The sequence below is a fragment of the Oncorhynchus mykiss genome, chromosome 5, assembly GCF_013265735.2.
Source record: "Oncorhynchus mykiss isolate Arlee chromosome 5, USDA_OmykA_1.1, whole genome shotgun sequence".
Lineage (NCBI taxonomy): Eukaryota > Metazoa > Chordata > Actinopteri > Salmoniformes > Salmonidae > Oncorhynchus > Oncorhynchus mykiss.
In genome coordinates this window covers 47,206,812-47,234,179 of record NC_048569.1, presented here as the reverse complement: position 1 = coordinate 47,234,179, position 27,368 = coordinate 47,206,812, and the positions used below count along the sequence as shown (strand labels likewise).

Sequence of the window (27,368 nt, the reverse complement as noted above, 5' to 3'; positions counted from 1 at the left end):
CCTTCCTGAGCAGCATGATGGCTGTGTGGTCCCACTGTGTTTATACTTGCATTCTATTGTTTGTACAGATGGACTTGGTACCTTCAGGGGTTTGGAAATTGCTCCCAAGTATGAACCAGACTTGTGAGGGTCTACAAAACATTTTGAGGTCTTGGCTGATTTCTTTTGATTTTCCCATGATGTCAAGCAAAGAGGCACTGAGTTTGAAGGTAGGCCTTGAAATACATCCACAGGTACACCTCCAATTGACTCAAATGATGTCAATTAGACTAACAGAAGCTTCTAAAGCCATGACATCATTTTCTGGCATTTTCCAAGATGTTTAAAGGCACAGTCAACTTAGTATATGTAAACTTCTGATCTGACCCACTGGAATTGTGATAGAGTGAATTAGAAGTGAAATAATCTGTCTGTAAACAATTTTTGGAAAAATGACTTGTGTCATACACAAAGTAGATGTCCTAACCAACTTGCCAAAACTATCATTTGTAATTAACAAGAAATTTGTGGAGTGGTTGAAAAATTGCTTTTAATGACGCCAACCTAATTGTATGTAAACTTCCGACTTCAACTGTATGTTTAAAATGTTTGGACATCAAAGTACAGCACAGTAGAGCTCAGTATTGTTTTTCTTAAACCTTAATTTGAACAAATTCTTATTTTACAATGACGGCCTACCCCTCCCCTAACCCGGACAATGCTGGGCCAATTGTGCATCCTATAGGACTCCTGATCACCGTCGGTTGTGATACAATCCGGGCCCGAACCAGGGTCTGTAGTGACGTCTCTATTACTGATGCAGTGCATTAGACCGCTGCGCCACTCGGGAGCCTAATGGGAGTACAGTACAGAACAGAATAGTAGAGTTCAGTAGAGTATAGGCTAGTTCAGTACAGTTCAATACAGTACATTGGAGTACAACTTGTGTGCTACTGTGTACTGTACTATACTCAACTTTTGACTTTACTCTGTGCTCTACTGGACTGTATTCCCCACACTTCTGAAACATCAACGGCTATGATTGGTTACGGTTTGGATCAAAGTAAGGCCGCTCCGGACTGTACCAAAAGCGACATATTGAAATCAAGGCCAGGTTCAGATTGACAAAATTTCTACTACTTTTCAACGTCCATGGACATCCAGTGTTGGTCGGTGATCAGTTGTTAAGGATGCTGGTTACAGTAAATGGAAAGAAAGGGGGCTCATGGGTAGGTGTCAGCCAGGAGAGGTGACATTAACTGGAGAGGGGGGGGGATGATCAGACGACCATTGTCTTGCGTCAGATAGGGCATCGATTCCGCCTGCACTGATCAGTCTCGTACCTCACAAAGGGCAATGGGATAGCAAGAAAATAGTTCTAGTTCAGCTACAATGTGCTGTCTGACGTTAGAAAATATTACCTAGGTGAGATGATCGCCAAATAAACGTCAAAAACAGGCTGAATTAATCAAAGCTATAACAAAACATTTGTAAATAATGTTCATGTCATTTGGTTAGGGAAGTCGTACCATTTGACATCTAAGGAGTTTCAATATCTAGATTTCCATCAAATTGCCAACAGAGTTTCATGCAAATATTCTAAAATCTGCCTGAAGTGGTGTGTTTCCACAAAACTGACTTGTTGCGAATGAAAATTAATGCATGAAGACAGTGCACATAAAATGTACTTTGTCACTTAAAACTTCTTAGGGCTAGTCCCCTTTTTTCTCAATTTCCGCCTGACTGACGTGCCCAAAGTAATCTGCCTGTTGCTCAGGCCTGGAAGCCAGGATATGCATTTAATTGGTACCATTGGAAAGAAAACACTTTGAAGTTTGTAGAAATGTTAAAATAATGTAGGAGACTATAACACAAATAAAAATAATCCTGGAGTGTTACCCGCTAAACACCAGTCTCAATGTCAACAGTGAATAGGCGACTCTGGGATGCTGACATTCTAGGCAGAGTTGCAAAGAAAAAAACATATCTCAGACTGGCCAATAAAAATAGAAGATTAAGATGGGCAAAAGAACACAGACACTGGATAGAGGAACTGACATTGAGACTCGTGTTTTGCGGATACCATTTATTGAAGCTGCCAGTTGAGGACTTGTGAGGTGTCTGTTTCTCAAACTAGACACTCCATTAGAGCGCCTTGTCGCTCGGTCAGAACATCATCACACGTGGTACGGTTTTGGAAACATCCGAGATGAGTACATTACAAAAATTGATACACACCTTTATAGGGTTAGTGTTCCCACAAGGCCATATCTTCATGTTACAGCGCGTTCAAGGCAAACAGATAGAAGACTGAGCCTACTGCCTGCGCTAATTAGCTATCTGCATCTCCTATTAACACCTGTGTCTGAATTGAAGACGGTCGCCACAAACATGTTGTCACTGAAAAATACTGTTGGCTGCAATGTTAAATTGATTTGATAGAAATACATAAAATCTATAAAAATGCCATTTAAATCAGTATAAATCTATAACTAATTCACAGTTTGTCACAGAAACATCAAACTAAGTATGATTTATTCTGTAAATGTCTAGCATACTTTTTTTATTCTTTGAAGCACAACCTTTAGAACTATGGGCTCCAAAAAGCGTCTTTAAATGTGTCAACAATGCATAAAAATGTGGTCCTCTTTTTTTCCAGTCTTCAATGGGAAGCAAGACTGCTCAATGTGTGTTTTGCATCATCCAGAGAAAACTGATGACCATCTGGGTTTGTCTTTGTGTAATATAACAGTAGGCTATGAAAACTCATATAGTTTCATCCATCAAGACATTTAGAAGTATGAAACTTTGTCTTGAAATTTTTAATCAGGGTTATCCTTGCTCTAATGTTATATTATCATTACTTTAATATTCTACTATGAGATATACTAGATACATACTATGACAGCAATCCACTGTAATAGGTACACACGTATCTGGCACAAGTGACAATTAAACTGATTTGGATTTCAATGACTGCCGTTATTGTAATGTTTGATATTACAACATTGATGTGTGATACCTTTTTTATAAACGCATATGTTTTTTGCAAATGTATGCCTTTATTACTATATGATTTATATTGCCTGAATACTCAACAATGATTAACACCTCAGTTGTGTGTGCGTCTGTCAAGTTTGAGGTCAAATGCATGTCATTTAAAGTCAATTTAGCAAATTAACAAAAATCCAATTCAATTTGAAAATGTTCCTAATTGCAAAAGCGTGTAACAGAATGGGTATTCCAGAACTGGAATTTACATGTAAATAAACATAACCCTGTTTTATGTTTTTAATACTGCAGATAGAATGTGTGCCAGAGATGGTACCATTCAGCTTGTCTGGGGATGACAAAAGAGGACTTCAACAAAGCCTAAATAGAAAATGATTGGAAGGGGCCTCTTTGCTGTTAAATTACAGACACATAAATGACTGTTGTGCCTTCTAACTACTTTAAAATGTGGAACTGTTGCACTAAAAATGCAAACATTGATTCGGCATACAATTTAAGATTCATATAGAACAATGCACTTGAAATAAACATTTCTTTAAAAGTTACTGCAAATAAATGCATACTTTCACTTTTCTCTGAGACATTCACTGAATTAGTTATTGATTTCTTCTTCTTTAAATGCAATATTTGAGATTGTATGTATTTTTATTCAAACAAAACTGGAATTTCTACTCAAAGCAAAAGTTGTAAAAGTATGCTTGACATTTATAGAATAAATCATACCTAGCTTGATAATTGAAAACAAACGTTTGAAAAGTATGCTACACATTTATAGAATAAACCATATCGATTTTTGTTTCTGTGACAAGCAATGAAATAGTTATTGATTTTTTAAAATGGCTTTTGGGGAATGTGTATTGAGGTCCGAGTATAAAACCAACTTTACCTCGGTGTGACACCTTGTCAATGTAAGTAGCTAGCTTGGTTAGCCATAGCAACCTCACTAGCTACAGCAGTCGCAAACCTGCATTTCGCCCTCCTTGCACGTCTGTGGCTGACAGTTTGCTATAACGTTGCCTTTTCAGTAAAACAAATATACATAAATACCGACCACACAAGTAACACAAAAAGAGGTATTCATGGACTTGTCCGGTAGCAAGTCAACTAACGTTAGTTAGCACACAACCTAGCTGCAGCTAGTTTACCGCAAAACAAACGGCCTAAACGCAGCTGACAGGCTTCCTTAAAGACTGTGAAACTTGTCAGGTGAAACAGATGTGTAACTGACATGAGATTAAAATAACACACTAGCTAATTAATCGAGTAGCTAGCCAGCTATGTCTGGCTAGCAACTATGCTAGCCACTAGCATTAGCTGACAGCTCACCTGTCAAATTCACTGCGCTCGTGGCACCTAGCTAGTTTACGTCTCCCAGGTTCTTCTGAAGTCTTCTGCTTACTGAACAGTAGCTAATAATGTAGATGTCAATGATAAACAACCGTTTGCTAATTTGAGAAAACTCTTGATTTGACTCGTCCTATTCCATCATATTTTCACGTCGCCACAGACTTGCGCGCACGTGACGTCTGACAGTTAGGCAGAACGTGCATAAAATTGAAGATTGAAATACACAGCACGGACTCGACACTTACACGTTATCAAAGCCAAGTCGATTCTAGACATTTTATTGATATCTGAAACGTTCACTCGAATGTTCTGCCCTAAACTTCACGGGGCAGTTTCTTAGCATGTCATGTATCTTCTTCAAACCATTTTTTTTGTATATAATTTGAACATTACTGTGGCTAGGAATAACATTCCTTATATTTTAACCTTAGTCATTGTAACTAGAGCAGATATTGCACCTTTGCTGGCCCTAGTAGTAGCTAGAAGAGGTCAAGCCACTTAGAAGACAAGGCTGCAAAAACCCTGGGAGCTGTTTTCCCAGACACAGATGAAGCCTCGTGCTGAACTAAAAAGCAATTTCAATGGAAGTTCTTAATCGAGCATGCTTTTAGTCCAAGCCTAGGCTAAATCCGTGTCTGGGAATCTGGCCCTCAGTGTGGGTTTGAAAAAAATCAAGGTCTTTTATCCTATTATGGTTATGATATAAGCATCTATGACATCCCTGTCTGCTCATATATGCAAGATAAATACAATCAAAGTAATCCATATAGCTTTATTTCTACATTGCACAAAGTAAAATAAAAATGTTTTAAAACAGGAAAGATGTCAATTTTTAAATTGTTGATAATTTATTTCAGAATGATAAAATGTATACTAAATACTATACAGAACTAGGTATTGTATGTTATAAACACATCAGCGATTCAAGCTTGATAAACCAAAGGCACTATTAATTTATTAAAGGTGCTACACATAGGATTGAAAAAAAAAAATCCATTGTAATTTCAGAAAATGTCAATAATATATTTGCCAATAATAGTGGAATGATAGTGTTCCATAGTATTACTTACCCTCCCATCTTGTGTTATTCGCCTATTGATTTCTCCCGCCAGACAGTCATCTGCTGTCAAAATGTTCTGACTTTGTGGCTTTGGACCATAGGTTTTGGTCCACTAGCACCAAAAGTTACTTTTAGTTATGGTCCACCAGCTTCAAACAGCGATAACGACAATATTTATTGTTATCGAAAAGATCATTCACAGTGATTTAGATCGTACAATGATTCCCTACACCATTCAGTGCTTGTTTTCTGACATAAATTGAAATTGAGTGAACAGTGTAGAATTTTAGCAACCAGGAAACCACTAGATAACACAGCCACAGACAGAACAGCTTTCACATTTTGACAACAGATGCTGCTCCAGTGGGAGGAATGAATAGGTGAATATCACTACCAATCTCACAGTGAAACACAAAAATGTCACTATTCCTGCAAATATATTATGGACAATTTCTGAAATTATAATGCAATCTTTAATCAATCTCTCAAAGCAATTGTAATGAGCATTATGGAAAATGACAATTGTGTTGCTATGTTAAATCAAGCATTAAACGATTCAACATTACTCAACTAAATAAAATAATGATTAACTTAGTGTTTTTCTCCATATTGTATTAAAACACTTTCACAGTGATAAATATAACTTAAGGTGTGAAGTGAAATGTCAGTCAGTCTTCTTGTCAAAGGCTGCAGTAGCTGAACCATTTGCACCTGCCCCATTAGCAACCAAGCCATTGACTTCGGTCTGAAAAGAGAGATGGCTTCATTAGATGACACATGACAACAGATATAAAGCAACAGTCCAGCAGCTTTGTAAACAACAGTTAACTCTGACTTGACTCTGGTCCTATTCCATCATATTTCCATGTCGCCAGACGTGCGTGAACGTGACATCTGACAGTGTAAACATTGTATTTATATCTGAAACGTTCACTTTAATGTTCCGCCCTGAACTTGTTACCATGTTATGCATCTTCGTCTAATCATATTTTTTTGTATATATCATTTGAACATTGCTGTGGCTAGGAATAATATTCCTATACTGTCAACTGTGTTTATTTTCAGCAAACTTAACAAGTGTAAACATGTGTATGAACATAACAAGATTCAACAACTGAGAAATAAACTGAACAAGTTCCACAGAAATGTGCCTAACAGAAATGGAATAATGTGTCCCTGAACAAAGGGGGGTCAAAATCAAAAGTAACAGTCAGTATCTGGTGTGGCCACCAGCTGCATTAAGGTATTGCAGTGCATCTCCTCCTCGTGGACTGCACCAGATTTGCCAGTTCTTGCTGAAAAATGTTACCCCACTCTTCCACCAAGGCACCTGCAAGTTTCCAGGCATTTCCGGGGGAAATGTCCCTAGCCCTCGCCCTCCAATCCAACAGGTCCCAGACATGCTCAATGGGATTGAGGTGCTGACCTGTTGCACCCTCTACAACCACTGTGATTCTTATTATTTGACCCTGCTGGTCATCTATGAACATTTGAACATCTTGGGCATTTTCTGTTATGATCTCCACCCGGCACAGCCAGAAGAGGACTGGCCACCCCTGATAGCCTGGTTCATCACTAGGTTTCTTCCTAGGTTCCGGCCTTTCTAGGGAGTTTTTCCTAGGCACCATGCTTCTACACCTGCATTACTTGCTGTTTGGGGTTTTAGGCTGGGTTTGATTGATTGACTGAAATCCAGGCTCTTCGCTGGCCATGGTAGAAGACTGACATTCCTGTCTTGCAGGAAATCACGCACAGAACAAGCAGTACGGCTGTTGGCATTGTCATGCTGGAGGGTCATGTTTTTTTATTTTTTACCTTTATTTAACTAGGCAAGTCAGTTAAGAACAAATTCTTATTTTCAATGACGGCCTTGGAACAGTGGGTTAACTGCATGTTCATAGGCAGAACGACAGATTTTGTACCTTGTCAGCTCGGAGGTTTGAACTTGCAACCTTCCGGTTACTAGTCCAACGCTCTAACCACTAGGCTACCCTGCCGCAGGCTTCCCTTCCGCATCCTGACATGCAGGATCATGTCAGGATGATCCTGCAGGAAGGGTACCACATGAGGGAGAAAGATGTCTTCCCTGTAACGCACAGCATTGAGATTGCCAGTAATGACAACAAGCTCAGTCTGATGATGCTGTGACACACTAGACCATGACAGACCCTCCACCTCGGTCCCGCTCCAGAGTACAGGCCTCAGTGGAACGCTTATTCCTTCAACGATAAACACGAATCCAACCATCACCCCTGGTGAGACAAAAAAAAACACGACTCGTCAGTGAAGATCGCTTTTTGCCAGTCCTGTCTGGTCCAGCGATGGTGGGTTTGTGCCCATAGGCGATGTTGCCGGTGATGTCTGGTGAGGACCTGCCTTACAACAGACCTACAAGCCCTCAGTCCAGCCTCTCCTAGCCTATTGCGGACAGTCTGAGCACTGAGGGAGGGATTGTGCGGTCCTGGTATAACTCGGGCAGTTGTTGTTGCCATCCTGTACTTGTCCCGCAAGTGTGATGTTCGGATGTACCGATCCTGTGCAGGTGTTGTTACACGTGGTCTGCCACTGCAAGACGGTCAGCTGTCCGTCCTGTCTCCCTGTAGCGCTGTCTTAGGTGTCTCACAGTACAGACATTACAATTTATTGCCCTGGCCACATCTGCAGTCCTCATGCCTCCTTGCAGCATGCCTAAGGCACGTTCACACAGATGAGCAGGGACCCTGGGAATCTGTCTTTTGGTGTTTTTCAGAATCAGTAGAAAAGCTTCTTTAGTGTCCTAAGTTTTCATAACTGTGACCTTAATTGCCTACTGTCTGTAAGCTGTTAGTATCTGTGAAGTTACTTGGATTTTTACAAATTATCTTTGCGAGACAGGGTGCCGAAAAAGGGATGTTTCTTTTTTTGTTGCGTTTATTAGTCTCGGAAATCCCAGACCTAAGCTGGAACATTGTTAACATTATGGGAGGCAATCTGTCTGCCTAGGGAGACTATGCATGTATACTGAACAACAACACAACATGCAACAATTTCAAAGATTTTACTGAGTTACAGTTCATATAAGTAAATAAGTTAATTTAAATTAATTCGTTATGCCCTAATCTATGGATTTCACGACTGGGAATACAGATATGCATAGGTTGGTCACAGATAAAAGTACGAGTGTGGATCAGAAAACCAGTCAGTATCTGGTGTGACCACCATTTGCCTCATGCAGCGCCATACATCTCCTCCGCATAAAGTTGATCAGGCTGTTGATTGTGGCCTGTGAAATGTTGCCCCACTCCTCTTCAATGGTTGAGCGAAGTTGCTGGATATTGGCGAGAACTGGAACGAGCTGTCGTACAAGTCGATCCAGAGCATCCCAAACATGCTCAATGGGTGACATGTCTGGTGCTTATGCAGGTCATGGAAGAATTGGGACATTTTCTTCTTCCAGGAATTGGGTACAGATCTTTGCGACATGGGGCCGTGCATTATCATGCTGAAACATGAGGTGTTGGCAATGGATGAATGGCCTCAAGAGATCGTCACTATCTCTGTGCATTCAAAATGCAATTGTGTTTGCTGTCTGTAGCTTATGCCTGCCCATACCATAACCGCACCATTGGGCACTCTGTTCACATCAGAAAACCGCTCGCCCACACGGCACCATAAACTTTGGTCTGTGGTTGAGGCCGGTTGGACGTACTGCCAAATTCTCTAAAACGACATTTGAGGCTTATGGTGTAGAAATGAACACTCAACTATCTGGCAACAGCTCTGGTGGACATTCCTGCAGTCCGCTTGCCAAATGCACGCTCCCTTAAAACCCAAGACATCTGTGGCATTGTGTTATGTTACAAAAAGACACATTTTACAGTGGCCTTTTATTGTCCCCAGCACAAGGTTCACCTGTGTAATTGACATGCTGTTTAATCAGCTTATTGATATGCCACACCTGTGATGTGGATGGACTATCTTGGCAAAGGAGAAATTATCACTAACAGGGATGTAAACAAATTTGTAAACTAAATTTGAGAGAAATAAGCTTTTTGTGCATATGGAACATTTCTGGGATCTTTTATTTCAGATCATGAAACATGGCACCAACACTCTACATGTTGCTTTTATATTTGTGTTCAGTATACAATGTGTGCGATGCCTTCTTCAGCATTCATAGCCAGTCTGAGCCTTGGTCACCGGAGGTTGCTACAGGTGCAGTCTACTAGTGGTGGAACACTGTCTGAGTCCATAATCCAATAACAGGTTTTGGGTAATGTATTACCTTGCATGCTCCATTGCTCACCACTGGGCATCCATTGCTCTTTTCACTGGCTTTCATATCACCCGTTCCTGTGACACTCTCCTGGACAGCTTTTTTTGTTGGCCAAAATCGGCTTATAATTGGACCCATGAAGGGGTAGATGATGGGTTCAAGGAACCTCTTATACACCCACAAGAGAATGGGAATGACGATGCAGGGAATGCAGACCATAGCTGTATCTCAACGATCAATGGACAACCTGCAACCGAGGGGACAGGGAAAACAAGGTTAATAATTTCTCAAATGTGTCATTAGGAAAATGGCTACTCTTATCTACAGTAATACAGCGGTGCCTAAAATGTCTCCCCATTGTCCTGCACTGGAAGCAATACTGCACATATATGGTGAGAGCATATGAGAACATGTGATATGTTTCAAGTAAACAAGACTCGAAAAATAGCTAAATATTCCATTATGCACCGACGGTATAGATGGTGGGCCGTAGCAAGCTATCTGCTTTAGTTTGAGAATATCGATCTGTTGAGGAAGAGTTTTTTTTTTTTTTACATATATGCTATATTTATTTATTCCGAACACATTTCCGTCTGTTGGCAATGTCAGTTCTTGCACATTTTGATCACGTCTGCCAATTACATCTTCTGTATCGAAGGTAGTAGACAGCTCGAGAGAGATCTCCATTAAAAAAAAATGCTATCAGGTCAAATATTTAGTATTTATTTGTAATCTAAAAACAGAGCAGCACATGTTGCACTTAGATGTACATGGAGGACGCATGTCAACCTCTCCTGGCTCAAAGTTGATGAGAGATTGACTGCATCACTATTGATGTTGTAATGTAATTGTACATTTTTTATTTCACTTTATTTAACCAGGTAGGCAAGTTGAGAACAAGTTCTCATTTACAATTGTAAGAAAAAAAATGTAAAGCTATGTATATTATTTGTGGTGTCGTTTCCGGCAGCAGCTAATTGGGGGATCCTAATAAATACTAAACTATACTGAACAAGGGCTGAAATAAAAGATCCCAGAAATGTTCCACACACACACAAAAAGCTTCTCTCTCTCAAATGTTGTGCACAAATAGTTTTACATCCCTGTTAGCAATTGGCATGCTGATTGCAGGAATGTTCCCCAGAGCTGTTGCCTGAGAATTGCATGTTAATTTCTCAACCATAAGCTGCCTCCAAAGTAATTTTAGAGAATTTGGTAGTACGTCAAACGTAACCACGCCAGCCCACAACCTCCACATCCGGCTTCTTCCCCTGCGGGACCGCCACCTGCCCAGCTGATGAAAGTGAGGAGTATTTCTGTCTGTAATAAAGCCCTTTTGTGGGGAAAAACGTATTCTGATTGGCTGGGCCCGGCCCCCCAGTGGGTGGGCCTGGCTCCCAAGTGGTTGGGGTGGGCCCATCCTTGCCCAGTCATGTGAAATCCAGATTAGTCTAATTTACTTCAATTGACTGATTTCCTTATATGACCTGTAACGCAGTAAAATTGTTGGAATTGTGACATGTTGAGTTTATATTTTTGTTCAGTATATTTAGTTACTGTATATAAATATGATACCATCAATGCAAGCTGTAAAATGACTCCCAACTTAAAATGCAGCAACCTTAGTAGTTTAGCTATCAGGAGCAGACAGCTTCATCACTAGCTGGCATGCCATTCTGGGACAAGGAGCATTTATCAGTTTATTCCAAGTAATAATTTAAGACTACAAGAACTCTATAGGACAAGTAGTGTAAAGCTAATAGTCATTAAGGCAGGAAACACTCATTTAATTCATACAGACAAATAAGAAATGCCACATTATCCCTGTCAATTGTTGGAGTAGGATGATTGCAGAGCAACCTGCCTCAGTCTGTCAGGATGTTCATTTTCTAGCTGAAACTACATTTATTCTCTTCTCTCACTTTTGTCTCACATTATCTATTCAGTGCTCCCGTGTCCTGCTCCCAGACATCAGCCAAATGCTATTCACCAAGCATGGGCTGTTTCACCCACCTGTGAGGAGAACTATCCTACTGCAGTTTGAACTAGCTCTGCCGTCACTATTTAGACAGACATTCTTTGTGGATGTCTTACACCATCTAGTGCATTTTACAGTTGAAGAACACCCACTACTAGTGCTTGTTTGGGCATCTTTATTCATTATTGTTCCATTATATTACTCATAAGTGTCATTGGACAAAGGAGTCTTCTGTACTGAGGAGCTTTGTTAAGAGGCCCGACTCTCGGTCTGAACATTAACACACATCGCTTGCAGTACGGTTTTGGAAGGACCTTGTCTTTCATACCAGTGGGAAAAAATATGAAAAAAATGTTACGTTCATACACACCTTTATAAGGTTAGAGTACCCACACGGCCATATCGCAATGTTACAGCGCTTGTTTACGGAAAACAGATGAAAGAGGACCCCCTGTGCTAATACACCATCTAGCGTGCTCCGAACACCTGTGTGTGTAAACCTAACTCAGGAAGTGTATTCTTGTTGGATGGAGGCACACGTAGCTGTATATGGATCTGTGCAAAACTGCAACAGTTGGTGTATTTCTTTATTTGAAGGATTGTTTCTCACTGATGAAAGACAAGGACCATGTTTCGAAAGTCGCATTGCAAATGTTGGGGTTGTAGTTCACATGAGCCAGTTGTGGGCGAAGCTAACCGCTGAAAACTGTAGGGAGAATGCAGAATGCTCCTAGAAGGCTAGCGTCAGCCCACCACCATAGTAGAGAGGTCAAACGTTCAGGCTGCTGCAAAGACACTATGGAGGCTCTAGTCTAGAGTACCCTGATTAAATTGTTTAAGAGACTTTTTAAACTCTCTACCATCAGGGAAGAGGTAACTGCCGGCCCAGACTCCTTTTTGCAGGCCATCGGATCAATCTCCCCCACCAAAGGAAAAGTTTTAAAAACTAATAATGTTTTCAAGAGTTGGGGTCTCAATTTACTGTTGTGAGTTAGAATAGTAGAATACACAAGGTGCAATTTCGAAATTTGGTTATGCTTCAGCAATTTGTCTCTTGTTGTCAGTCAGTTAGCCCATGTCAGATAAAAAAAAATTGATTTCTAACATACATTTTGTGGTCAGTTTTTTCAACTTGTTATCATGGTCGAATTACCGGCCAGGGAGCCCGCCATTGATTTTGTTAGTCAGTCTCACTCAGATATCATTAAAAACTGCAAACATTCTCTTCACCCTATGGCAAAATTAGTAGAATGGTCTGACATATTCTAAAATTGCTAAATCTTCTCTCCAGCCAATGGCAAAATCTGTAGAATTGCAGAAAACTGCAACATTTTCTATACTCCCCGTGGATTTTTTTTTTTTACAAAATTAACTTTAAAACAATTCTCTCAGTTCTCAATAGGGGGGCCACTAAAATGTTTTACTGGTCATGTGGGGTGATTGGGGGGTATGGATGTGGGTAAACAGAACTTGAGCAACTGCCACCCCTCATGATGAGTTTAGATTTTTGTTGTGGCCCCCACCCCATCAAAGTTAACCATCCCTGCTCTAAATGTATTTTAGAGCATTTTTAAACTCTCTAAATGGTTAAATGTGTGAGAAATATGTCATTGTTGCAATAGTGTGTGAGTGGGCAACATACTGTTATCTTAAAATTAACATGTTTAATTATTTTGCCATACTAAATTATTGTATATTGCGCTAATTTCCCTAATATGGACAGTTTGTGTTACTACCTTACAAAACTTGCATTTTCACCCAATACAATTGAGTGGAATAACACATCCTTTTTACCTCAGATTGGTGATGTTAGTATATAAAAAAAAGTGTATAGCCATCACGACAAAATAAGACTACACCCCAAACGTTTACACCCTGTTCTATTGTCTTCAGCGTGACATCGATGGAAATGACTAACACAAACAAATGTGTTGCGATACACTTACCCAGATAGCAACCCACTTGAATCAAAATGTCTCTAGCGGTATTCTACAAATTGTCCTCTAACCAGTGATATACACCTTATTCCCAATTTATTTATTTTTTTTTGCGGTGCTCGTTTAAGCAGGACCCGGAACCTTAATTTCCCTCTCTCGCGCAATTTATTTCAACGTGATATCGCGTTATTGACAAATAAGTGTTGCTCTTTCCGATTTGGCGACTCCAAAATCGAAACGCAGCACTAAAAATGTAGCTCTCCGTCTTCTGTAGGTTGTTCTCGAACCAGTGATGTAAAAATCTCGTTTCCATTTTTTTAGTTATGGTAGTTTCAACAGCGTTTACAACCTGAATTTTCACCTAATCTCCCCTTGCCACTTGTAAAAACAACAGGGTTTTTGGTGCTTGTGTACGGTTTATAAGGTGCTCGTTTTAAAAAAAGTTTATTGAATGTACTGTTGATGCATATGTATGTGTAGATACTACATTTTCGGTTTAGGTTTTAAATATTACGAACTGTTTCTGCATGCTTATTGATTTGGACAGGTTAAAACTGCTTTGATATTGGGCTATTTATCTAAATGTGTTGTCGACAGGAAGCAGCGAAACCATAATTTGTAACTTAAATGTTAGCCATATAAATTGCATTTTCAACATACATATCCAATTGTATTGTACTTAATCAGGTAAAAAAAAAAAACTGAATGAGTCCAGAAACATGCTGCCATTGATTTATTTTGATGACCTAGGCCTTTATTTTTATTTTTTTTCACCTTTATTTAACCAGGTAGGCTAGTTGAGAACAAGTTCTCATTTACAACTGCGACCTGGCCAAGATAAAGCATAGCAGTGTGAACAGACAGCAATACAGAGTTACACATGGAGTAAACAATAAACAAGTCAATAACACAAAATAAAAAAAGAGTCTATATACATTGTGTGCAAAAGGCATGAGGAGGTAGGCGAATAATTACAATTTAGCAAATTAAGACTGGAGTGATAAATAATCAGATGGTCATGTGCAGGTAGAGATACTGGTGTGCAAAATAGCAGAAAAGTAAATAAATAAAAACAGTATGGGGATGAGGTAGGTAAATTGGGTGGGCTATTTACCGATGGACTATGTACAGCTGCAGCGATCGGTTAGCTGCCCAGATAGCAGATGTTTAAAGTTGGTGAGGGAGATAAAACTCTCCAACTTCAACGATTTTTGCAATTCGTTCCAGTCACAGGCAGCAGAGAACTGGAAGGAAAGGCGGCCAAATTAGGTGTTGGCTTTAGGGATGATCAGTGAGATACACCTGCTGGAGCGCGTGCTATTGGTGGGTGTTGCCATCATGAACTGAGATAAGGCGGAGCTTTAACTAGCATGGACTTGTAGATGACCTGGAGCCAGTGGGTCTGGCGACAAATATGTAGCGAGGGCCAGCCGACTAGAGCATACAGGTCGCAGTGGTGGGTGGTATAAGGTGCTTTAGTAACAAAGCGGATGGCACTGTGATAAACTGCATCCAGTTTGCTGAGTAGAGTATTGGAAATGTATGGAGCAACACAATGTTTAAAAAATATATAAAATACATATAACAGTGCAGCTTATTTAACATGACTGTGCATAAAAAGCCAAACCTGATAATATATCACAGAAGATTAGCCTATACTGTAGTTATCCGAATGCCTCACGTTTCTCTAAATTGGGGCATTTATGCTTTAGGCATAAATGTTAATTGTGTATATATTATTGGCCTACCAGAAATCACCAAAACGTTTTGCCCTGCCAAACCGTAGTGTGGCAGACTGTTTAGCTGCACATCAATGAAAGTTGCAATTTTTGTAGCAAAATCCTGTAAATTAGCTGCGTTTAAAAAAATATTATCCCCTTAATATGGTTAATGCAATTGGCAATAAGTACATTAATGTAACGTTATCTGTTTGATATCTATAGAAACATTCTGACTAGCTAGCTGCCGTTATTCAACCAGCTTTTGACGCTTACCTAAATCAGAAAATATGATTATTTTCTACTCTTGGATAAAAGCGAATGTACATCTTACTATCGTGCATTGATGTTACGTTTGTGCATTGATGTTACGCAGACTAAATTTACGTAATTTCTGAAAGGACGTCATTTCCGGATTCGCCAAAGAATTATCGTTACTAGTTTCTATTTCTGGAATTTATCTTCCTAAAATGTGATTTTAAACCTAACCACACTGCTAAACTAACCTTGAATGAAGACCAAAAAGCTACATTTTGTTTTGATATAGCCTATTTAGACTTTGTGGCTGTGCTATCTAGTGGAAACCAGATGATTGGTTCGTGCTGTACAGTAGCAACAATAACATTTCGCAGCTTGTAACAATATTTATTTTTGTATTATTTTTGCAATACCGTTCAAAGCAAAGAGATACGCACGCAGATGGTCGCAGATGTGGTTTATTTCTAATCTCGAGGTCTACTACAGGGGGTAAACTATTGTATAAAACATGAATAGTATTGAGTGGTTGATTTTTTAACTTTTGAAGGGAAAGCCTGTATTTCCTTACAATGCCACAAGGTGACATGAGTGTGTCGACTACATGATTTCTATCTATTTAATGTAATGGACACAGTAAAGGGGGGGAGTTCTCAACTAAATGCTATTGTCTTTCAAAGAAGTCCTGCAATTAATTACATTAATTATCTATATACACAATTAACATTTATGCCTAAAGCATAAATGCCCAAAATTAGAGAAACGTGAGGCATTCGGATACCTACAGTATAGGCTAATCTTCTGTGATATATTATCAGGTTTGGCTTTTTATGCACAGTCATGTTAAATAGGCTGCACTGTTATATGTCTTTTGGGATGAAAAAAAACACATATTTTTTAAACATTGTGTTGCTCCATACATTCCTATAAATCGAAGCCCGGTGCCTTTGCAGCAATGGATTATGAGCACAACCAATTATACATACGTGCCAGGCATTCACCGCACCCACGTGAGAGGGTCCATGCTTTCCGGAATCCTTGGGACGTCACAACTCTGACGTTGCCCTATTGAAGTTGACATGTAAAATGGTTAACGTTAGGTAAGGGTTACGGTTGTGGTAAGGTAAGGTTAGGGACGTCCCAAGGATGCCAGAAAGAACTAACCCAAGTGAGAGGGCGGTAGTTGGGCGGAGCGTCGCAGTAACTACAAGCAGAACCAGACCCTTTTGAAAGCACAGCGGATAGAAATTGTGAAAATAGCAGGCTCGCTATCTAGAAGAAGGTGCTGTCTTTCCAACCATATTTCGAATAAACGAGGGTAAGTTGCAACAGATAATGTTATTTCAATAGTAGTACGATCCAGTCGGTGCGAGATCATGTAAATTATGGAAGTGTTATTTTCATTTCTCTTTGTATAATATGTAGCGAACTTGCTAGTAGCGTCGCTACAACGTTGCCTACGCGTCGCCAATGGACTTTGCAGAGGGGCGTGTGGACCTTTTTTTGTTGTTGTAACTGAAGCAATAGTGAATTACACACTGAATAGTTGTGTTGGCCTACTGGTAGGGTTAGTAACAACAATGGCTCTGTAGGCTACTACTAATCCCATCACACACCTAGTCTAATTCAAACGCAGGAGTGGGTATAGGCTCCTAAAGCCACACGTTCTAGTAGGCTGTTGTCTGAGAATGTTGCATAGCCTACACGGGGACAGGACGCTGAGTTTAGGTTAAACAAGTGCATTGGTGTGTTTTATTATAATATTTATCATAGCATTATGCAATATCGAGTGCAGCATTATGCAATGTTGTTAGAGAACTGTATGTGGCCCCTAATTGGATAGTATTTTATGGTTTACAGTAGGCCTGAATAATGAATGGGACAGGAAAGGAAGTAGGAGACCTTCAAACCTTTGAGTCAGTCATTGCTAATAGCCAGATGTTATTTGAACACCTAAACTCGGCAAAAAAAGAAACGTCCTCTCACTGTCAACTGCGTTTATTTTCAGCAAACTTAACATGTGTTAATATTTGTATGAACATAAGATTCAACAACTGAGACATAAACTGAACAAGTTCCACAGAAATGTGACTAGCAGAAATGGAATAATGTGTCCCTGAACAAAGGGGGTCAAAATCAAAAGTAACAGTCAGTATCTGGTGTGGACACCAGCTGCATTAAGTATTGCAGTGCATCTCCTCCTCATGAACTGCACTAGATTTGCCAGTTCTTGCTGTGACATGTTACCCCACTCTTCCACCAAGGCATCTGCAAGTTTCTGGACATTTCTGGGGGGAATGGCCCTAGCCCTCACCCTCCGATCCAACAGGTCCCAGACGTGCTCAATGGGATTGAGATCCGGGCTCTTCGCTGGCCATGGCAGAACTCTGACATTGCTGTCTTGCAGGAAATCACGAACAGAACAAACAGTATGGCTGGTGGCATTGTCATGCTGGAGGGTCATGTCAGGGGTACCATATGAGGGAGGAAGATGTGTTCCCTGTAACGCACAGCGTTGAGATTGCCTGCAATGACAACAAGCTCAGTACGATGACGCTGTGACACACCGCCCCAGACCATGACGAACCCTCCACCTCGATCCCGCTCCAGAGTACAGGCCTCGGTGTAACGCTCATTCCTTCAACAATAAACACGAATCCGACCATCACCCCTGGTGAGACAAAACTGCTACTCGTCAGTGAAGAGCACTTTTTGCCGGTCCTGTCTGGTCTAGCGACAGTGGGTTTGTGCCCATAGGCGACATTGTTGCCGGTGATGTCTGGTGAGGACCTGCCTTACAACAGGCCTACAAGCCCTCAGTCCAGCCTCTCTCAGCCTGATTACTGATGGAGGGATTGTGCATTCCTGGTATAACTCGGGCAGTTGTTGTTGCCATCCTGTACCTGTCCCACGGGTGTGATGTTTGGATGTACCGATCCTGTGCAGGTGTTGTTACACATGGTCTGCCACTGCGAGGACGATCAGCTGTCCATCGTGTCTCCCTGTAGCGCTGTCTTAAGCGTCTCACAGTACGGACATCACAATTTATTGTCTTAGCCACATATGCAGTCCTCAAGCCTCCTTGCAGCATGTGTAACAGTATAACTTTAGACCGTCCCCTCGCCCATACCCGGGTGCGAACCAGGGACCCTCTGCACACATCAACAACTGATACCCACGAAGCATCGTTACCCATCGCTCCACAAAAGCCGTGGCCCTTGCAGAGCAAGGGGAACTACTACTTCAAGGTCTCGGAGCAAGTGACATCACTGATTGAAACGCTATTTAGCGCGCACCGCTAACTAAGCTAGCCGTTTCACATCCGTTACACTCACCCCCCTTTTGACCTCCTCGTTTTCCGCAGCAACCAGTAATCCGGGTCAACAGCATCAATGTAACAGTATCACTTTAGACCGTCTCCTCGCCCATACCCGGGCACAAACCAGGGACCCTCTGCAATCATCAACAAATGATACCCACGAAGCATCGTTACCCATCGCTCCACAAAAGCCGTGGCCCTTGCAGAGCAAGGGGAACTACTACTTCAAGGTCTCAGAGCAAGTGACATCACTGATTGAAACGCTATTTAGCGCGCACCGCTAACTAAGCTAGCCGTTTCACATCCGTTACACATGTCTAAGGCATGTTCATGCAGATGAGCAGTGCATCTTACTTTTGGTGAAGTTATTTGGATTTTTATGAATTATCTTTGAGAGACAGGGTCCTGAAAAAGGGACTTTTTTTTGTTGAGTTTAACTGTGCTGGTGTGTGCTATTGTAGGCCTAATTCAACCATGCATGTTTTTTTCCCAGTGCACTGTAGCAATGAAGTATTTAATGTTGAATTTTGAACATCCCATATTTTTCTTTGTCTATTTGAACAATCATCCAATAAGCTTCCAATCTCCCAAGAGATGTTTGATTACTCTTTCCTACTGATGACAATCCAGCCTTGCCTAGGCTACAGTACACATGTCAACAACCCAAAGAATAAGGAAGCATTATGGATTTCTATAAAAAAAAGCCTTGAGATTAATACTTTGTCCTTCTCTGTACAGTGTTATCCCATCATAGGTAATTGTCATGCAGCCAGGCAGTGAAAGGCTTGGTAAGAGCATTGAGGGTTGTTCAGAGGATGATTCAGGGATGTCTGAGGCTCTGTGCTGACCTGGCGAATTAATGTGTGCCTTCACCCTGTCTTTGACCTGCTGATATCAGGGTATTATTCATTGGACACCAAACGTAACCAAACTCACTGAAACATGGGGGGACTTGCAGAACTTGTCCAATAAGAAACACTTGTTTTCGTTATCTGCTGCAAAGTGTTTTGCTACGCTATGCACTAGTGAGAGAGACCCCAGGTGAATGTGTGCCATGCCATCTCTGGAATGCAGATTGCTGTTAAATTTGGGGCAATACTGGAGATCAGAGCATATTTCACTAAACTATTGCTTCTTTAGTCTGCTAGCTGTTGATATATTTTTCCAGTCAGTTAGTGGGCTGTAATTCCCCTCCTTTATGAGGATTAGTAGAAACAAACTAGGCTAGCAGCCTGTAGAGCGAACTGGAGGGGTATCTCCTTGGATTTTGTTATTTTGTTGGAATGGGAGGAACACCCTTTCGATTGGAACTGCTACACACACACAGACTCTTGTTTTTAAGATAGTTTTTTTTTAGAGGTCGACCGATTATGATTTTTCAACTCCTACACCGATTATTGGAGGACCAAAAAAAAAGCCGATACCGATTAATCGTACAATAAGAATAAAATGTAAAAAAATATATATACATTACAACAAAACTGAATGAACACTTTTATTTTAACTTAATACATAACATCTATTTAGTCTCAAATAAATAATGAAACATGCTCAGTTTGGTTTAAATAATGCACAAACACAGTGTTGGAGAAGAAAGTACAAGTGCAATGTAAAAAAAGCTAACATTGAAGTTCCTTGCTCAGAAAATTAGAACATATGAAAGCTGGTGGTTCAATATTCCCAGTTAAGAAGTTTTAGGTTGTAGTTATTATAGGACTATTTCTCTCTATACCATTTGTATTTCATATACCTTTGACTATTGGATGTTCTAATAGGCACTTTGGTATTGCCAGCCTAATCTCAGGAGTTGATAGGCTTGTCATAAACAGCGCTGTGAGTCAAGCATTGCTAAGAGCTGCTGGCAAACGCAGTAAAGTTTGAATGAGTACTTACGAGCCTGCTGCTGCCTACCACCGCTCAGTCAGACTGCTCTATCAAATATCAAATCATAGACTTAATTATAATATAATAAACACAGAAATACGAGCCTTTGGTCATTAATATGGTCAAATCCAGAAACGATCATTTTGAAAACAAAACGTTTATTATTTCAGTGAAATACCAAACCGTTCCGTATTTTATCAAACGGGTGGCAACCCTAAGTCTAAATATTGCTGTTACATTGCACAACCCTCAATGTATGTCATAATTATGTACAATTCTGGCAACAAGCTAGGCGACCCAAACTGTTACATATACCCTGACTCTGCGTGCAATGAACGCAAGAGAAGTGACACAATTTCCATAGTTAATATTGCCTGCTAACATGAATTTCTTTTAACTAAATATGCAGGTTTAAAAATAAATATACTTCTGTATATTGTGCGTTTTTTGCGAATGCGCTTCTGTTAAATCATCTCCTGTTTGGCAAAGTAGGCTGTGATTCGATGATAAATTAACATTGATTATATGCGACGCAGGACACGCTAGATAAACTAGTAATATCATCAGCCATGTGTAGTTAACTAGTGATTATGTGAAGATTGATTGATTGTTTTTTATAAGAGCAGTTTAATACTAGCTAGCAACTTACCTTGGCTCCTTGCTGCACTCGCGTAACAGGTGGTCAGCCTGCCACGTAGTTTCCTCGTGGAATGCAATGTAATCGGAGTCCAAAAATGCAGATTACCGATTTGTTATAATTAATCGGCCATGCCGATTAATCGGTCGACCTCAAGGTTGTTTTAGTGCACCAACCCACACCCTTGACCCCAGTGAAGATGATGATTAAAATGTGTTCCTCATTTCAAGTTTGTTTCCCCCTCTCTCTCGCTCTCTTTCCTTCCTTTCTCCAAGTGCAAACGTTTGGCTGGGTTTCATTGTGTAGAATGCAAGATTTGTCAGTGCAAGGGGGGGAGTCTTGTGTTGGACTCAAGAAACAATGTTTTCTGATGTCATGAAATATTTGAATACCTAGGTTAATATTTTACAATGTTTCAAGAAAAACAGGTTGATCCAGCCCAGTGGCACTCAGTGGTGTAGTGGATGCTATATGCAGATATATGCCGTATACCCACTCTTTGTTCAGTGGGTATTGCGTATACTCACTTCTTAATCCCCACTGACGCGTATCAAAGTGGTGTGGTGGAGGTATTTCACCTTATCAAATATGTAGTTGTCGTACAATAGAGAAATCAGGCGAAAAGTAACTTACACAAATGCAAAGCCTGTGAAATACTCTATGTTCAGATGCGCGCCACACAGTTTCAGCAGGCAGCAGGCAGAAAAAGGAAAATAAGTTTCAACTTTTATCTACCAGTATATGCTAAGGCAACAATGGACATGTAAACAATGTATTGAAAATGATTGGGTACGAAGTCTTGGTTGAATCTTTGCGATGCGCAATTCAGTCATCATGCGCATTTTAGCACATCGATTTCTAAAGGCTTCCCCCAAAACCCTTCACAATTAAATGTTGACTGCAAAGTAGGCCTACCCTGGCAGAATGATACCATGATGATTTGTATCAATCAGGGGCATTTATTTAGCAAACTCTGCCATCACATGTAGGACATGTACAGAAACACCACTAGCAAAACAGTCTCTTGCTAGGTGCGCAATTTAATTAACGGGCTACTGCACCCTTAAAAAAATTAACACAATCGTAGTGAATTTCAGCTAATACATAGCATAAGTGCTTTACTGTCATTATATTCATTTTGTTTAAAAAAAACGTAAAAAATAACCTACATTCACTTTATTATTGGATTCCTCAGCCTGCTGTTTTTTTCAATGCTGATCCTATAAAATCAAGCAACAGCACTGGTAACAAGATTTTTAATTAAAAAAAATATATATTATATATATATTTTTTTATACATCTCTGTTCGAACGCTTCTGCATGTAATTATTACATCTTCAACCTAGTCGTGGATACACTCAATGGCTGCCAGTCCACCAATTATGCCATTGATTACATTTCTATGGAATAGATACTATATGTAGCGACCCGCTTGGACAGTTGTGTGCCTCTGTTCTGACGTCCTGTTGTTGTGTGGTTATCACGGCACGTTTACCGGTCACTCAGGCTTTCGTGGGGTCCAGCAGGCCAGTCCCCCTGCTGTCTGCCAATCAAAGGAATGCCTGGAATGTTTTGGTGCCAGGACTCATTGTGGTTGGTGGAACAGGGGGGGCTGGGCACAACAGGTTCTGTTATATTGGCATGCTTAATGGTTATCTCTCTCTTACATCCTGTATCAGTGAGAGAGCCATCAGGGTTAATGATTTGGTATATAACAATTTACTTAGTGTAGTCATACAATTTGATTTGTATAATAAACAGTTTGATATGAGAATGTGATCCACTGTCCTGGACAATCTTTTATTAATGATATATCGAGATCATTACAATACTTTATTGTCCATTTGGTTCAAATGGAATTTCATAGTGTGCCATTTTCCAAACCAATCTCCCTTCAGACACCGATCTCCCACCGATCTCCCACCGATCTCCCTCTTACATGTGACATCTGACTGCCACATAAAGCCTTGAGAGAACCCTCGCCAAGCACGGTCACTGCCCCCTCAACACAACGCTCTACACTCTGCAGCATGGAGCAGATAACATTTCCATGTAAACAGGGTTGGCTTCAGCGCAGATGTTATTAAAAAGAGATTATGAGTGTGGGAGTGCACGTGGGTACTGTGAAGTAAGATATTTTCTTAAATACCCTCCTTTCTCTAAGGCAGATAACATGTCCATGCTAACAGGCTCGACTTTAGACTAGTTTTAAGGAGGACTGTGTAAGGCCACAATATTTCTCAATAATCATTTTCTGTGCAAATGCCAAATATATGCCAAACATCTTTCCACCCTTTTAAATGACTTTTTTAAAATGGATTTAGATTTCAGGAATTAAACTTTAGGAAGAATTTGGGGCCATATTAATGCAGAATGTCTTGATGCTAATTTAGCCATCCGCTAGCTACACACATTCACTGTCCCTCCTGCTTTTGCTCTTGCATAATAACACAGCACCATCTGTTTAACCCAGGCACCACCCTCAAATGTGCTGAGCAGTCGGCAGCAGGTCCAAATTTGAAGACACTAGTATGCTTTTCACACTACTGGGCCAACCTGAGTCAGGCAAAGTTGGAATGAACAAGATTGTCTCCTATATTTAAAAAAATAAAAAATAATAATATTGAACCTTTTTATTTAATTAGGCAAGTCGGTTAAAAACAAATTCTTGTTTATAATGACGGCCTACCAAAAGGCCTCCTGCGAGGACGGGGGCTGGGATTAAAAACAAAAAATATAAATATAAAACAAAACACACATCAATGCAAGAGACAACACTACATAAAGAGAGACGTAAGGCAGCAACACATGATAACACAACATGACAACAACATGGTACACACACATTATTGGGCACAGACAACAGCACAAAGGGCAAGAAGGTAGAGACAACAAAACATCACGCAAAGCAGCGACAACTCGACATGATTGAGTCTTTGAATGAAGAGATTGAGATAAAACTGTCCAGTTTGAGTGTTTGTTGCAGCTCGTTCCAGTCGCTACCTGCAGAGAACTGAAAAGAGGAGCGACCCAGGGATGTGTGTGCTTTGGGGACCTTTAACAGAATGTGACTGGCAGAATGGGTGTTGTATGTGGAGGATGAGGGCTGCAGTAGATATCTCAGATAGGGGGGAGTGAGGCCTAAGAGGGTTTTATAAATAAGAATGAACCCGTGGGTTTTGCTACGGGTACACAGAGATGATCAGTTTACAGATGAATATAGAGATCAGTGATGTGTCCTATAAGGAGCATTGGTATTGGTGGCAAATCTGATGGCCAAATGGTAAAGAACATCTAGCCGCTCGAGAGCACTCTTACCTGCCGATCTATATGTTTGTTTTATTTTACTTTAACTAGGCAAGTCAGTTAAGAACAAATTCTTATTTTCAATGACGGCCTAGGAACAGTATGTTAACTGCCTTGTTCAGGGGCAGAACGACAGATTTTTATCTTGTCAGCTTGGGGATTCGATCTTGCAACCTTTTGGTTACAAGGTGACTACTTCAAGCTCTAAACCCTCAGAGGTAGTAATAACACCCCTGGGAAGAGGGGCATACTTCTTACCAAACCACATGACCTTTGTTTTGGAGGTGTTCAGAACAAGGTTAAGGGTAGAGAAAGCTTGTTGGTGGTTAGAATAGGATGGGAGGCCAAAAGTCTGTGTAACCAATTGAAAGTCAGAGTTCCGAGTGTGGGAACAAACAGTCTGTCCCACGGTTGGGTAAAGTAAGTTCGTAGTCAACAAAGCATTCATGAGGCAAATAGCAAAATGCACAAGAACAATTTTTAATATATAACGACTTGGGGCAAGCCATTGTAAGTTCAGAGTCACTCGCCCCAACAGTGCGTGTGTGCTGGAGGCGAGCGACAGCTCAGGAGAGAGGGGGGAGTGTGGTGAAGTTACCTGTACCAGACAGGGGGAGACAGGCCAGGGCAGACGGTGAACAGATCGCCAGGTGGAATCCAAGCAGCAGTGCAGCAGGCAACTGGAGTAGGTGTCACACCCACTTGGGATAAGCTTTTATTTCTGGAGGCAGATGTCTTGTTGAACATGCCAGTGGGTGGTCTTTGAACAGTGAACGAGGGCTTCAAAGACTCCTGCCACTTGTTGGGCCCAAGGGCCTCGACACCTCTCACGTCACACCTCACCTCACGTCACACCCCCTAATTGAAGTTGTATCTTGTTTGTCCTAGCAAGCCTGGCAGACTTAACTCAGCATTCAGTATCCATAATAGAGGTCGACCGATTAATCGGAATGGCCGATTTAATTAGGGCCGATTTCAAGTTTTCATTACAATCGGAAATCTGTATTTTTGGGTGCCGATTTTTTTTTTTCTTCTTTTTTTTTATAAAAAAAATGTTTTTATTTTTTAAAATCTTTATTTAACTAGGCAAGTCAGTTAAGAACACATTCTTATTTTCAATGATGGCCTAGGAACGTTGGGTTAACTGCCTCGTTCAGGGGCAGAAAGACAGATTTTCACCTTGTCAGCTCGGGGGATCCAATCTTGCAACCTTATAGTTAACTAGTCCAAAGCAATAACGACCTGCCTCTCTCTCGTTGCATTCCACAAGGAGACTGCCTGTTACGCAAATGCAGTAAGCCAAGGTAAGTTGTTAGCTAGCATTAAACTTATCTTAGAAAAAACAATCAATCATAAGTTAACTACACATGGTTGATGATATTGCTAGATATTATCTAGCGTGTCCTATGTTGCATATAATCTGACTGAGCATACAAACATACAAGTATCTGACTGAGCGGTGGTAGGCAGAAGCAGCCGCGTAAACATTAATTCAAACAGCACTTTCGTGCGTTTTGCCAGCAGCTCTTCGTTGTGCGTCAAGCATTATGCTGTTTATGACTTCAAACCTATCAACTCCCAGGATTAGGCTGGTGTGACTGAAGTGAAATGGCTGGCTAGTTAGTGCGCGCTAATAGCGTTTCAAACTTCACTCGCTCTGAGCCTTGGGGTGGTTGTTTCCCTTGCTCTGCATGGGTAACGCCGCTTCGATGTGGTGGCTGTTGTCGTTGTTGCTGGTTCAAGCCCAGGGAGGAGCGAGGAGAGGGACGGAAGCTATACTGTTACACTGGCAATATTAAAGTGCCTACAAGAACATCCAATAGTCAAAGGTTAATGAAATACAAATGGTATAGAGGGAAATAGTCCTATAATAACTACAACCTAAAACTTCTTACCTGGGAATATTGAAGACTGTTAAAAGGAACCACCAGCTTTCATATGTTCTCATGTTCTGAGCAAGGAACTGAAACGTTAGCTTTCTTACATAGCACATATTGCACTTTTACATTCTTCTCCAACACTGTTTTTGCATTATTTAAACCAAATTGAACATGTTTCATTATCTACTTGAGGCTAAATTGATTTTATTGATGTATTATATTAAGTTAAAATAAGTGTTCATTTAGGATTGTTATAATTGTCATTATTACAACAAAACATTTTTTTAACCGGTATTGGCTTTTTTGGTCCTCCAATAATCGGTATCGGCGTTGAAAAATCATAATCGGTCGACCTCTAATCCATAAAGTAAAATATATAATTCTAATGTACTTTTTTTATTTGCATTTTTCTTCTTGGCTTTCAAAATAGTATCAGACCAAACACTACTCACTCAGTTCCAGGTTGGATGGTGTCCTCAGCTCTGCTGTTTGTTTGCGAGTGCACCCTCTGTATAGCTTGAAAAAGAGAACCTTGGTAGAAGTAATCCCTCCAGTTCATTTTGGCCAAAATTAGGTTGCAGGTCCCTGCCAAAAATCCAATATTGACCAAGCAAAAACAGGTTTTTAGAAACTTTTGCAAATGTATTAAAAATAAAGTGAAATATCACATTTACAAAAGTGACCCTTTACTCAGTACTTTGTTGAAGCACCTTTGGCAGTAATTAGAGCCTCAAGTCTTCTTCGGTATGACGCTACAAGCTTGGCACACCTGTATTTGCGGAGTTTCTCCCATTCTTCTCT

General features: G+C 40.5%; 2 protein-coding genes and 1 long non-coding RNA gene across 18 annotated transcripts in view; 1 reads left to right on the top strand and 2 right to left on the bottom strand.

Annotated features, from left to right (window-relative positions):
- LOC110523972 (dymeclin) overlaps positions 1-4,522 on the bottom strand; it is a 144,453-nt gene extending 139,931 nt beyond the window's left edge. For all 3 annotated transcript variants that reach the window (XR_005051750.1, XM_036977713.1, XM_036977714.1), the window contains exon 1: positions 4,318-4,522. The gene's annotated coding sequence lies outside the window, so the exon portion shown is untranslated. The remainder of the gene's footprint in view (positions 1-4,317) is intronic.
- Positions 4,523-5,096: 574 nt separating this feature from the next.
- Positions 5,097-13,763, bottom strand: LOC110523971. The gene is made up of 3 exons (XR_002473513.2): positions 13,578-13,763; positions 9,663-9,900; positions 5,097-6,143 (listed from the first exon to the last, which is right to left on the bottom strand). It is a non-coding gene; the product is annotated as an uncharacterized LOC110523971 (long non-coding RNA).
- Positions 13,764-16,535: 2,772 nt separating this feature from the next.
- The window catches only part of add1 (adducin 1 (alpha)), a 53,900-nt gene continuing 43,067 nt past the window's right edge, over positions 16,536-27,368 (top strand). For 4 of the 14 annotated variants that reach the window (XR_005051749.1, XM_036977708.1, XM_036977707.1 and 1 more), the window contains exon 1: positions 16,536-16,859. The gene's annotated coding sequence lies outside the window, so the exon portion shown is untranslated. The remainder of the gene's footprint in view (positions 16,860-27,368) is intronic. The other 10 variants (XM_021603160.2, XM_036977711.1, XM_021603165.2 and 7 more) reach the window with 5 other exon arrangements.